The sequence below is a fragment of the Cornus florida genome, unplaced genomic scaffold (assembly GCF_030987335.1).
Source record: "Cornus florida cultivar Cherokee Brave unplaced genomic scaffold, ASM3098733v1 CherokeeBrave_3.0.0_Hap2_Chr03, whole genome shotgun sequence".
Taxonomy (NCBI): Eukaryota; Viridiplantae; Streptophyta; class Magnoliopsida; order Cornales; family Cornaceae; genus Cornus; species Cornus florida.
In genome coordinates this window covers 9,010,888-9,025,527 of record NW_026775573.1, presented here as the reverse complement: position 1 = coordinate 9,025,527, position 14,640 = coordinate 9,010,888, and the positions used below count along the sequence as shown (strand labels likewise).

Here is a 14,640-nt window from a genome sequence, read left to right as displayed (position 1 = left end):
AACAAGTTTTACGAAATAAAAGGAGGCAAATTTGTCCATAAAATTTTTTACTTAAAATTTGTCATAAAATTTGTTACTTGAACAGACGTCCTAAGACTTTGATGTTGATTAGAATTCTTTTTTTTTTTTTTTAGTTAAAGAATTCCTTTTTTTTTATTTTACAAATGCTACCATTTTTTTAAGGAAGGCCTTATTGGGCTTGGAAGCCCGTTTCAAGTCCCCAGAAAGCTCCCCAAACAGGCCTTCTTTATAAAATCATAAAGTGTGAAAAAATGAGTTAATATGAATCCAACAACTGTCTGACCCGAATTGGGACTAACGGTCATGAGTGGTTGTTTCTTTGGGGCTCTTTGGTTGGGCTGGGCTTGCTTATTTCCAATATGGGCTGGGTTTGTTGTATATGTGACTCTGAGCCTTCCTCAGGTTTCTTTGCTTGGTAAATATTCTTTATTCAATATCTTAAATTTTTACCTTTCAAAAAAAAAAAAAAAAACTTTCAGTTTTATAACTTGAAAACTCTCTCTCTCTCTCTCTCCATGTGTCTGTTTAGTTACTTTAGTTTAAAGCTTTCTTTGGGTGTGACTAGTACGCTTGAATGAATCAGTATCTCCATTGTAACAACATGGTATTATACAGCAGGGACAACCATAATCTGTGCTGTTATAGCAGATCGAGTATATATATATTCACTCATCATCTGAACATGTAGTACGCCCCAATACCATACCTTTTTTAATTAAAAAATAAAAACTCAATGAGATTGGTCTCAAGGGAATAAGGGCATCAGTAGTGGAGAGATTCCACTTTGAGTCTATATGTTTTAAAAAATAGAGTGTTACGCGAATAATTGTGTTCGACATGGTACTCACTTTATCTAGATACTGAAAGATCATGGTGGCATGCAGCGTGCATCTCAATGGTATCATATCTTCCACTATTATCTTAATGTTTTCATATTGGCCTCCTATTATTGGTGTGGGTCTCACAAAGCAAAGATCCCACACCAATTATTTGGGTTCTCCATTTGGAGAAATATTATCCAAAATGGTATGAGGCTACACTCAGGAAGGTACTGTAAAGGTACTGTAATTGTTAATCAGAGAATTGTACAAGAAGAGGTGATCTTGAATAACAAGAATATATAATAATTGTGTATTATTAAAATCAAGTGCGGATATTTTTTAAATTTTAATAAAAATTATAGATAATTTAGCAAATAATAATAAATAAAAAAAAATCAGTGCAGGACCTGTCTTCACTGGTTCCCTGGTTGTTATAAGTCTTCCACCTACTCAAAAGTTAATGTGATATAAAACAATAGATCAACTTTCCTTCTCCATGCAACCTTCTTTTATTAACGTCATGAAGTAATGCTTTTAATAGTTAGACATAAACTAGGGTACAACAAATCAACCAGCGCAAGCAAATACTCTAATGCAGCTAAATGTTAAAGAAGCAATTGAACATTCTTGAATATGATGACAGAATTAGAAGGATAAGGCTATGAAAAATGATGTTGTATAGTTGAAGTAGTCATGCATTGGTCAAGACAAATGAGAAATGGGTCGTTTATAGTTGTTGAAAATTTGTCCTTAATTTAACAGAAAGCAATCTTACAATTGAAGAAACATAGGGTAAAAAACCAGTAGGCTAACTCAAGATTCTCTATCTATAAATAGCCACCTTTCCTCTTTTAGATTTCTCACCTCTCACCCAAGCAATCTTGCAAAGTATAGTCCTATTAAAGAGTGATTAATTGTTTATTACTTGGATCTTAACCATGATCAAGATGGGTAGTGCTCACTTCCTTTTAGCCACAGCCATCTTAGCTTTTGCATTCTCACTTGCCTTTGCCACTGACCCTAACCAACTGCAGGACTTCTGCGTCGCTATTGACATTCCCAAGCTCGGTGGTATGTATATGATCATCTCATTCATTCTCTCTCTCTCCCTTAATTACTGTATATTCGCTTTCTCATATGTGTATTATGACGTCCCACATTGCCTATGAAATACCTCCTACATGTATAAACCCATTTTGAAAACCGTGTCTACATAGTATAAGATAGTGCTGACTGACATGTAGAGTGTCTATTTCATTTTCTTATATAGCTCAATAACACCTATTCCTTTGAATGCGTGTTTGTGAATGGGAAGTTCTGCAATGACCCAAAGCTCGTTGTAGCCAATGATTTTTTCTTCTCAGGGCTAAATATTCCCGGAAACACATCAAATCCAGTTGAGTCAGCTGTGACTCCTATAAGTGTAGGCCAACTACCAGGACTCAACACTCTTGGTGTATCCTTCGTACGCATTGATTATGCACCTGAAGGTGGTCTCAACCCTCCCCACACGAACCCGCGTGCTACGGAGGTCCTTTTTGTCCTGGAGGGTACTCTCTATGTTGGCTTTGTCACCTCCAATCCTAAAAAACTTTTCTTCACTAAGACCCTATAGCCTGGAGATGTTTTCGTGTTCCCGCAGGTGCTAATTCACTTCCAATTCAATGTTGGAAAGACCAATGCAGTGGCATTTGCTGGACTAAGCAGCCAAAATCCGGGGGCTATCACTATTGCCAATGCAGTCTTTGGATCGGATCCACCAATTTCTGATGATGTTCTTGCCAAGGCTTTCCGGGTTGACAAGAAGGTGATTGACTATCTTCAAGGGCAGTTTTGGTATGACAACTCTACTTAGAAAACTTGGGGGCATTTCTGCAGCAATAAAAAGCAAACCTACTTTGTTAAGGATAAGCAGATATCATATCTGCAGGATTATCATATCTGCAGAAGTGTGTGAGATTTTTTTTTTTTTTTTTGAAAGGTACGTGTAAATTACTAAATAAGTGGCTTTGTTATTTGCCTCTTTTCGAATAAATGAAAGATTTAGAGTGAATAAAATTGTCCATCAATATATGTGTGTATACATATTTGTCAATATATATTGACAAATATGTGGTGATATATATAACAACAATTAATGACAAGAACTGAGTACACTGGTACATGAATTCACAGTGGGCGTACCCAAGCAATCAGATTAATATTGCTTTAGCAATCGCTTCAAATAGAGAGAGAATGCCAGTGATCAGGAGGGCTCATATTGCAGATACAACATTACTACTTTGAAAGATGGATCAGAGAGAGTATTTATCTGTGAACTACTCTATTAAATTAACTGAAACTTAGACCATAAAATTATTTTGGGACAAAACCATTTTCACTGCCATGGTGTTGATGACAATGGTTTGTGATCCACAAACTCAGCCACGGTAAGTGCCAACTAATTATATCCATTGACCATTTTTTTTCTCTTTTTTCTTTTTTTTTTTTCTTTTTTTTGCAGGGAAGAAAAAGTGGTATTAATTAATGGACAATAATACTTGGTCCAATATAATTTGAACACATATCTAAAATTTTAAATTTTTTTTATAATAGTCATTGCCTATTTTCTTATGGGTTAAATTAAATTGAAACCCAATAAATATATATATTCTTTCCAAAACAATCACCATTGTTTTTATACCCAATATGAAATTAGAAAATTACTAAATTTATTTAGAGAATATACCTAATGAAAAAACACATATTCATATATGTGAGAAAATATCATATTCACATAGGTTAACATATTATTAGAATGAAGTAAGATATTAAAATATTATATGAAAATTTGATGTTAACATGTATGAATAGAGCTTTTTTAGTATGTCTATTTTTTTTTGTCAACATTCTTGTTCAAATTGCTAGCTAATTACTTGTTCAAATCATTTTATTAACATTCTTGTCAATCAAACATAATCTTGTTTTTACTGCTTATACCCTAGACAAAGTCATTACTTTGGCCGTTTGAAATCGAAACTGTACTATGAGGCTTATCACTTATGACAACAACAACAAATCAAGAAAACAATAAAAAATAACTGATAGAAATATAAACATGCACTACACACGGGTGAATCGGGTAAAGCCTAGGTGAACATCCCATAAAAGAATTCATTAAATTCGGCTCCCAAACTGTGTCTCTCTCTCACCCTTTAAAACGGTTTTTAATGTACTCTGTGTATTACAACACAAATCCTAAATGTTCTTGGGCTACAATGTCTAGCTTGGTATACAAGAATGAAATAGAATGAAGTTGGAAATGAAATGGTCATTGTCATTCTATTTAGAAATATAAAATAATGTAGGAATGATTGTAGTAAATATCCTGAACCTCTCTTACGTATATGGTACAACTAAAAAAAAACATGATCCTTCTCTTTCTCCTCACAAACCAGAAACTAAAAACTTTTCAAAATTGCAGGGAGAAAGAGCAAAAGAAAATAATCACAAATCAAAAATTAGTTGCTCCCAGTGTTTCATATTTCTAAATTCACAAAGTAAAAATTTATAGAATTATACACTGTTGATTATACCAAATCATTTTAACATAAGTCAAAACTTCCTTGATTATTGATTTGAAAAAAACAAATACAATATTAGATAAGAACTCACAGACAAAAAAATATATACACACATTTAATTACTCATGTTCAAATCTTCATTAATCTATACTTTATTTGTTGAGTAAAAGATTGGGACGAGTTTAATTGCAATCCACACGGACCACACACAACTTAATATTTTTACATGGTTTACCCTCTAGGGCTATAGAGAAAGATTTTCAGTATTATGAATCAATAAAGAGAATATACAACCACATGTCAAAACTCCACTCACTCATTGTGGGGACCTTATGAGTGAGTGTATGTGAGCATGTGCAAGTGGCACCAGTAGGCTACCACACTGGGCGAGATATAGATGCACAATCCCAAATCGCCTAGGTGTGGATAGGACAAATGTAATATGTAGATTCAACACCCTTTTATGACACTACGTGTTTTAAAATCATGATAGTCGTGAACTAATTAGAACTCCAAAGTTAAGCATGCTTAACCTAGAAAAGTACTAGGATGGGTAACCCACTGGGAAGTCTCTAGTCCAGGAGAGCAAAAAATGGACAATATTGTGTCTGGATAGAATAGGGGTTGTTAAAAATAGTATCAGAACTTGACCCAGTCGAAAGTGTGGCCAACGAACACGTTGTGCCCCAAAGAAGGGTGATTGTGGCCACCTTGTGGGCAGGTGTGTGTGAGCGTGGGCGAGTTATAGGTGCACAATCCCACATTACCTGGGTATAAATGAGGCAAGTACTATATGTAGATATATTCAGCACTCTTTTATAATATAACGCGTTTTAAAGCCGTAATGGTCGTGAACTCATCAAAACTACAGAGTTAAGCTCGTGCTAAATCTAGAGTAGTACGAGGATGGGTGACTCCCGGAAAGAGAGGCAAGTTTTTAGTTTATGGTTTGTGAGGGGAAATAGAAGCACCATGTTGTTTTTTTTTTTTTTTTCGTTTTTTGTTTTTTTGTTTTTTTTTAAAAACTTTGACGAGGCCTAACCAAGTGAGATTAGGAAGTTTTAGTGTTTTATCTTTTCGCAATGTTTATCATTACTCTAAATTTATTTTCTTTCTCATTCACAAAATCTATTGATAAAAGTGCTTTTACTATTACAACAACAAAGCCAAACGCACTTACTGAAGTTACTGGTCTTATTGAAAAGGCTGGAACCTTGCTAGCTAGGACTGATTCCAATTTGACAGCCCATGGGCTTTGTCCAAATTATCCTATTGGACTTCAAAAGGCTTAACGATGATGGAGGGCCTAAAATCATTGTCCTGAGTCTGATAGGACTTTGAATATGGCTAACATTGGGCTTCGGAGCAACTGCTGTCTTACAAACTCTAGGCCTTTCTTACGCGGTTACCACCACCCCAAGCCCTCAACCGCCCTACTCCGCCGTCGATAGCCGGTGAACTCGGTAAGAACTCTTCGTCTCTCTCTAGTGCATGTGCATGTGCATGTGTATGTGTTAGAACTTAGAAGATACAGGGTCGTGATCTCCATTCCAGTCGAATACAAGGGCATCATCAAAGGATTCGTATCAAACTCTCTCTCTTCATACATACGTATATATATATTATACATGAGTAATTTTGTTCACGTTTCGATTTGTTATGGCCCTATATCCATGGTTTCAATTCCTAATTGACGATTTTATTTATGTCGAGATTCTAAATTAGGAGTACAATAGCTTTAATTCACATCCTAATTTCTCATAAGATTTAGCTCTTATTTAAGGACTTTTTAGGGGTACATTATTAACTGACGTTTTGAAAGATAAAAGGCTTTTTTGTCCTGAGTTTTTGTGTGCTTGGGAATGGACTCAGTGTCATGATCACGTGGAAGTCCAAAAATCCAGATTCCCACTTCAGTTGAAATATTCGAATTTCTTAGTGTAGTCACTATATATGGAAGAAAAACTCAAAATATGTTAATTTTCATCATTCACAGAATCATAGGACACGACCTAATTTCAACCAAAACAGCGGCGGCGACGACTACCGAGATCTCACCACGCCGCGACACAAACTAGTAACCACTGGTCGGCGACCAAAACGCGGACAACTCCTTCACGATTGCAAGTAGTTGATTTCCAACTACATTAGTGTGTGTATATGTCTATATATCTTCAGTTTTTCTCTTTGTTATAAATTTCTCTCATCTTTGTCGCTCTCTCTCATATTGGCATTATTTTGTACGAGAACAAATTTCTTCGATCGATCGATGGAACTTTAGGGGCTTCTTACTTCCCAAACAGATCCTCCTACATCTATATATAAACGCTGGTTTATCAAGAATACTCTTATTCTGTTTGCCTTTCCTTTTTCTTTTCTTTTTTCTAAGCCCTAATTTTCTATTTCTGTTATTTGAGATTTTTTCCCTTCTTTTTCTCTCTTTAGATTCCTTTTTTCTCTGTTATGGTGATTTTAGTTCTTATAAAACCAAGTGACTTTCAGTACAACAATTGCTTGATTTGTGCAAAAGTGTATGGTAGTACGTACATTTGATTATCAGTTCAATATATATCTGACCCGTTTAGCCACAAAAGCTCAGACATTCCTTGAGTGTGTGTGTATATATATATATATATATATAACTTTGCTTTATTTTAAATTCATTACAGTTTTCATTGTTTTTGCAGCCTGGTACTTACCTTGATCAGAAGTAGAAGCTTATAATAAAAAATATAGTGACTTTGTCAACAAAGAAGAGCTTATACTCTTTTCCATGAAAGATCTTCCAAAGATGAAAGGTCTTCAAATGATGTCAATTCCTTCAATGGTTGACGGCCTGAAACTAGGTCAAAGAAAGATCCTTTTCGGTGCTTTCAATTGGAGCAAGGGGATCATTGACAAAGACGTATTCGTTTCAGTTTTTGCTTGCCATATGTACACAAGAATTCAGCTTATTATGAAAATTATGATTTCATTGGTGGAGATGATGAGCATGAGGTTTCCAATACCATTATTGGCATGGCACAGGATTACGTAGGCAGCGGAAATAACATAAACCTTTTTCAACCAAATGGCATATTTGGAACTCGTTACCTAGTGAGGCCAACAAACCACTTTCACCTCTCCAAATTGATATGATCACAAGTTATTATTTTGTTTGCTATTAACTTTCATTTCCTAAATTTGTTCTTTCACAGGGAGGCAAAGATCATGCTGGTGATTGGTGTTTATACACTCGGCTATATATCTCCTATCACACGCTACCTCTTCCCCAAAGAGGATGATATTATCCTTAAATACTTAGAGGATAAACATGGGAGATCAATTGAACCTGAGTGGTTTGCCTTTTTTTACCAGTAACAAATGGATCAATATGTATGTATAGGTAATGAAAGTGTTGCGGTAGACAAGCTAATCTGTTTTGTCATTCGGGTACATACCAATTCTACCGATGGTTCTAATCAATGGAAGTGGAGGAGGAGGAGGAAGAGGACGCTTCATGACCGGATTGAGTGAAGGTGAAAAAGGTGAAGGGGAAGGCATAGAGACTGGATTAAGCTCTGTTATCCCAAATTATAATCCAGTGGACATTCTTTTAAATGTGAGGCGTTTACTGGATGGTGAGCCACGGATTTAGAGGAGACGTAGTGAAAATGGTAACAAAGGAAGCCGTTATCTACACTTCCGCGGGAATCATAGAGGAAGTGAATGAAACTACACTTCTGATTACGGAGTTACCAATCGGAGTATGGCTTGAGGATTATAAAATTTTTCTGGGATCGATGATCGGAGGGAATGATCCATTCATCGAGGTATTATTTATTTATTTGTTTCCTTATTGATGGTACCAACACTCCCTAGGAGGAGGATATATATATATATATATATATATATATATATATATATATATATTAGGTAAGTTAAACCATGTGGGAGTAGGAGATACCTTACAAAAGTGAATATACATATTGTAGGATTACAAAGGGTCCGACTGTGGCAGAATTGTGCATTATGAAGTTACCTTACCTCCGGAGAACTTGATCAAGGCCAAGGATGAGGGTTTGCTTCAAGCTTACTTCTACAATCAGCACCAATAACATGCACGCCTTCGATACAGATGGCATTATCAAGAAATATAATACCCCTGAACAAAGTACTGACTAACTTTGTTTCGTTTATCCTTTACACGGTGTACATATATAACTTCAAATTTATTGTAAATACATTTCTTTCCTTCTGCAGTTCTAATGGACTTCTACGAGAAAAGACTTGAATTCTACACGAAAAGGAAGGCAAGTTGGTCAAAAATGATATTTGAATTATTATTATTTTTTTTTTTGGTTACAAGAAGTTGGTCAAAAATGATATTTGAACATAATTTTTGTGCAGGAGTGTACCATTCGTGATCTTGAGGGGAAAAATTTGAAAGTGTACTACACAATTAAGTACTTAGAAAGTGTTCGGAAAGGAGACATCTCCCCGGTCTGCAGGGAGCGTGATGATCTGGTAATGGAGTTTCAAAGGAAAGGATTTGGAGATTGTTACGAATACCTACTGTCATTTTCAGCGGAGATCTTTACTTCTGATAATCTTGATAGGCTACGTGAGCAGCTTAGGATGAATTGCACAACGATTCAATACTTGCAAAAAGCAACAGCTAATTCTTTGTGGAAGAGGGATTTGGAAAATTTTGAGAAATTTTATCTTGCACAGAAAGAAGAAAGCAAGCAAGAAGAGGACAGAAGGAAGAAAAAGAAACAGAAAAAGGAATAGCAAGAAGAGAACAGTAAATTTTTATCATACACAACGATTCAATATTTGCAAAAAGCAACCGCTAAGTCTTTGTGGAAGACGGATTTGAAAAATTTCGAGAAATTTTGTCTTACACAGAAAGAAGAAACAAGCAAGAAGAGGACAGAAGGAAGATAAAGAAACAAAAAAAGGAAACAAGCTGTCTCAGAAAGTCAGAAGCCAAAGCAGCAAGCAAGAAGAAAAAGTAACAAGATTAGAATTACCTTTTGCATAGCCTGGTTAGTTAGACGGTGGACTTTAAATTTAGAATAATTTTTTTCTTTTAGTAGTAAATTATTTGAATTAGATTTTTTAAATTAATTTTATGGTGAATTGATGATTATTCATTAATTATAGGGTAAAGTGCATTAAACCCCCCTGAATTATTAGGGTATGTGCAAGAAACCCCCCTGAACTATAAAAGTTGCAAAAAGCCCCTCTGAACTATTAGGGTATGCGCAAGAAACCCCCCTGAACTATAAAAGTTGCAAAAAACTCCCCTGAACTATTGGGGTATGTGCAAGAAACCCCCCTGAACTATATATTTTTTTGCAGTTTACTCCATCTGAGCGAATTGATTGACTGAAAGGGACGATAAAGCAGAGGAATTTGTGGCTGGGATCGGAGTGGTAGATGTCGTCTGAGGAGTGTTTGGATAAGCCAAGAAATTTGTTGCTGGAATCAGTGGGTCTCCTGTCATAACTCTATCATAGCCGTTGCACCACCCGCCAGATTCGTCGGCCATATATATCGCACTTCTCTACACCGCTGCGTCAGCCCATCGCCGTCACCGCCTTGCCCGCCGTTCAGCTCACCTTGCTCGCCGGTCCATTCCATCGTCAATTCCAAGCTCGTCGGCCCATTCCGCCATCTCCATAGCCGAGCACACCACCGTCTGTATTTCGAGCACATAGTCGTCCACAGTTCACCGCCGAGCCCCCTTGAGCTCGCCGCCGCCTCCACAGTTCACGACCGAGTCAACCGAGCTCTCATCACAGCCGAGTCCTCTGTGCACAAGCCCCCATCATCCGAGACCGAGCCATCCCGCCAACCTTAGATTTCTTTGGTCTCTTCTCTCTCTCTCTTTCTAGCTCTCTGTTTTGGGTTGTGTTGGGTGAAAAATATCTTTTGGCAGAAAAAAAAATGTAAGAAGTGTATAAGTTAAAACAACGCGGTGTGTTAAAAGGGTAACTGGTCTTTCAAAATTTTTGGTGCCGGAAGCTGATGTCATGGGGGTAAATTGCAACAAAATCATAGTTCAGGGGGATAAATTGTAACAAAATCAAAGTTCATGGGGGTTTTTTGTAGTTCAGGGGAGTTCTTCCAAATGACCAATAGTTTAAGGGGGTAAATTGCAACAAAATCATAGTTCAGAGGTTTTTTTTTGTAGTTCAGGGGGGTTTTTTTGCAAATGACCAATTGTTCAAGGGGGTAAATTGCAACAAAATCATAGTTCAGGGGTTTTTTTTGTAGTTCAGGGGGATTTCTTGCAAATAACCAATAGTTCAAGGGGGTTTAATACACTTTACCCTTAATTATATTTATACTGTTTATTTCTTTTTACTGTGACAATTGAAATATATTTATTTTATTATTTGTTGCATACTCTTTATTGTCATTACAAAGATATGATGTTTTAAAAAATTATAAGATGTGTATAATAGAATTTTTGTTTCAGAATTTTTAATCCATCAATCTTTATGTTTCCTTTCTTTTTTGCCGAATTTTTGTAATGTATTTCGTTTTTTAAAAGAAGTCAAATTATACTCGAAACGTTTTTGTATGTTTTTGTATTCGTCTTTTTGCCGTACCATACATACAAAAGACAAAGAGGAATCTATCACCCATTTTTATATAATAAAATATATATAGAATGTTAGTTTGTTTTGTGTTCGCTTTTGAGCAATTCTGAACACTTGCAAAGATGTTTGTTGATGGAGACACGAGGAGTGTCGTAATATAAATATATATGTGTATATATATATTATTCACATTTGTTACTTGTTAAGTTGGTAATATAGTTTGTTGCTTTGAAAAAAAATAAAAATAAAAAATTGGTAATATAGTTAAGTGTTTAATTTTTATGCAATGAAATTGTTCATTCTTTTAGAATATATAATATTCATATGCAATATTAATATTGAGGGATTCTGTAGCCTAACATTCAGCACTTAAACTTAAAAATTATTTAAATTTTCAGTGTTATCGAACAGAACCTAATTAAAGAAAAAAAAAATTTGGATTTTGTTGTCAATTATTGCAAATCCTACAATTCTGTTTTAGTGGTTTAGAACTTAAAATGGAAAATGATTTATAAGTAAGACTTACTGGTTACTTTAAAAGTCTAAAACCTTGTTGGCTAGGAGCCTAGGACTGATTATTAATTTTAAGGCCATGAGCTTAGTCCAAATCTGGACTGTTATGGGCATTTCTGCAGCAATAAAAAGCAAACCTATGAATAAGCAGATATCGCATTCTGCTCCTGTGCCTTTGTTAAGATTAAGCAAACCTATGATGAGTGTGTGATTTTTTTTTTTTTAATGGTATAAATAACTAAATAAGTGACTTTGTTTTAAAGGTTGGTCCCACATCGAGAGCGATTGGATATATACGGATTGGGTCATCCCGAGTGATTGGATATATATGAATTGGGTGTTAGTCTTATATAATAGTTGAGGCTTTTGAATCACCCACACGAACGTATCCAAGTCTCCCACCCTATGCTTAAAAAAACACCCACCCGTTACACTTTGTTAGTTATTATTATTATTAGGCTCGCGTGCGCTTTACACCCCTATGATATCGATATAGTGCGTATAACTCCCATTATTTGTTTACCTCCCCTATAATTTAAAACAAAAAGGCTAAAATAGCCCTCTATCTATGATTTAAAAAAACTAATAATATAACATAAAGTATGAAAAGACTAAAGTAGCTCTCTCCATCTTTCTTCTCATTCTCGACTCTGATCTTGCCCCCCCCTCTCTGCAACTGCAAACTACAAAACCATACAAGAATCAGAAGTTCAAAACCCATATATCTATCTGTTTGCAAGAATCAAAAGTTCAAAACCAACTAGGAAAAAAAAGTTCAAAACCTATTACCTTTCAAAACCCATATCAACATATCATTTCAGATTGTTCAAAAAATCAAAACCCATATCTTTCAGTTTCCATTTCAGATTGTTCAAAAAATCAAAACTTATATTTTTCAGTTTCCATTTCAAATTGTTCCAAAAATCAAAACCCATGTCTTGCAGTTTCCATTTCAGATTGTTCAAAAAATCAAAACCCATATCTTTTAGTTTCCATCGCCCGCTGTTCCAATTCGGGTTCGCCGTTCGCTATTCGGGATCAAAATAGGGGTCGCATCGCTCGTTGCCTATTTTTGACCTGAGAGCTTTGTTTTTGACGTGATTGGATCCCCCCCCCCCCCCCCTCTCTGCAACTGCTTCTATGTATGGGATTTGTTTTAATTTATTTTCTAAATCAACTAATCAAGGTCTATAATTCTTGTTTTGCAAACTAAATCCTATTTGGTGAAATTTTTTATGATCTTTTTATATAATTTGTTTTAGAACAAATCATTTCAGCCTCCCCCAATCGCCTCCAGCTCTATTCTTGTTCTCAACTCTGAACTTACCTCTCTCTCTCTCCTCTAACTGCAAACTACAAAATTTACAAGAAGCAGAAATTCAAAAAGCATAATAAAGGAATATTAAAAGGGCAATTCTGAAATAAAGGGTTTAAAATGGTCATGTGCCATGCACATGACCAACTGGCGTCCAATTCTCATTGGAATAGTCACCGGTGGTGGTTTAATTGTACATTTTTATATCTAGGGATTTCTATAAATAAATCCAACTAAAGAGGTGTAAGTTGCACAAATTTAAAACCACATGGGTGTTTTTTAGACTTTTCCCTTATTATTATTATTATTATTATTATTATTTAAATGAAAGATTTAATACCATATTAAATTACCATATGTGCACTCCAAATTGGCCAATTGTAATCAATATATGTACATGAATTCACAGTGGACCCAGGCAATCAGATTAATATTGCTTCAGCAATCGCTTCAAATATAGAGGTAAAGAATGTCTGCGATTAGGAGGGCTCCTTATAATATTCACTGAAGATACACCATTAATTATTAAGAATATTGAGATTTTTAGAATTTATAAATATTTAAGATATTTATGTAGAGAATTTTAGAGTGTATAACTGTTAATTGTAAATGTGAGGGAATGACTATGTATGGCACGTGCACCCATATTTAGAATAATTATGGATTGTTGAGAGCATTGAAAATTTTAAAATTTATAAATATCTTAAGATATTTATGTAAACAATTCAAATAGTATATTAGTTGTTAATTGTAATCCATTCTAACCCTCCATTAGGCGGAGGATGCCTCTATATATTGGGTATATCCAACATGCATTGGCGGAGGAAAAGAAAAAAGGTAGCTTTTTAAGTGATTATCATTTCTAATACATTTATCATTCACTGTTGACCGATCCCTAATTGCAAATTAGTCCGAAATGGAAATGTCTAATCATATCACAATTTTTTACAATACAATAGATTTTTAATAATTTTATTAAACTTTTTAATATCCATTCTTAAGACTACTTCCTAATACTTCTACGAAATAAATGACTAAAAACTAAACTTAATTTGTGAAATGAATGCAAATTAATCCTACGTGAGATTTAAAATAAAAGTAAAAACTATATCTCAAATTTAAAATGAAATAAATTATCAATATATTTATTTTGTTTATCTTTAATCGTTTATTGGATAAATATAAAAGTATAACTACTTAGAATCTTATAGACAAAGATAAACTCAACTCCAGAAATTGTAATTTGGTACGGGATAAGAGAATACTTTAATTTGCTCAGTTGGGACTAAAAATTGTCCTGAAAATGTGTGTTTCTTAATTTGCGAAAATTACATTACCCTTTATATTCAAATTATACATAAGAGCATTCGCAGTGGGCTCGCGGAAGACCCTTTCCGCGAGCCAAACAAACCAAACTCACTCCAGCAGCCTTGCGGAATTGGGCGGGGCCCACAACAGCTTGGGCCCGGCTCGCGGTATTCCAACAGTGCCTTAAGGCTGCAACAGTGCCAATAGTGCCTTAAGGCACTGTTTGACAGCCTAGTTTTTTTTGAAAAAACCCAAAATATGTTATTTTGAGCTTATTTTTAAAAAAATAAAATAAAATAAAATTCAGTAAATAAAAAAACATATTGTTTAGACATTATTTGTCCAAAAAACAAATTATTTGTACCAAAAATAAATTAAAAAACTTTTTTTTTTGTTTTTTCCCCTTAAAATTTGATTTTTTTTTTTTTAAATTTTGCTTTAAATTTTAAATTACTACCATAAACAGTGCATTTGACCGTTAAGGCACTGTTTGGCTGACACAAACA

The 14,640-nt window shown here is 34.8% G+C and overlaps 1 pseudogene; it reads left to right on the top strand.

Annotated features, from left to right (window-relative positions):
* The first annotated feature begins 1,789 nt into the window (after positions 1-1,789).
* Positions 1,790-2,956, top strand: LOC132298648 (putative germin-like protein 2-1; annotated as a pseudogene).
* Positions 2,957-14,640: the final 11,684 nt, after the last annotated feature.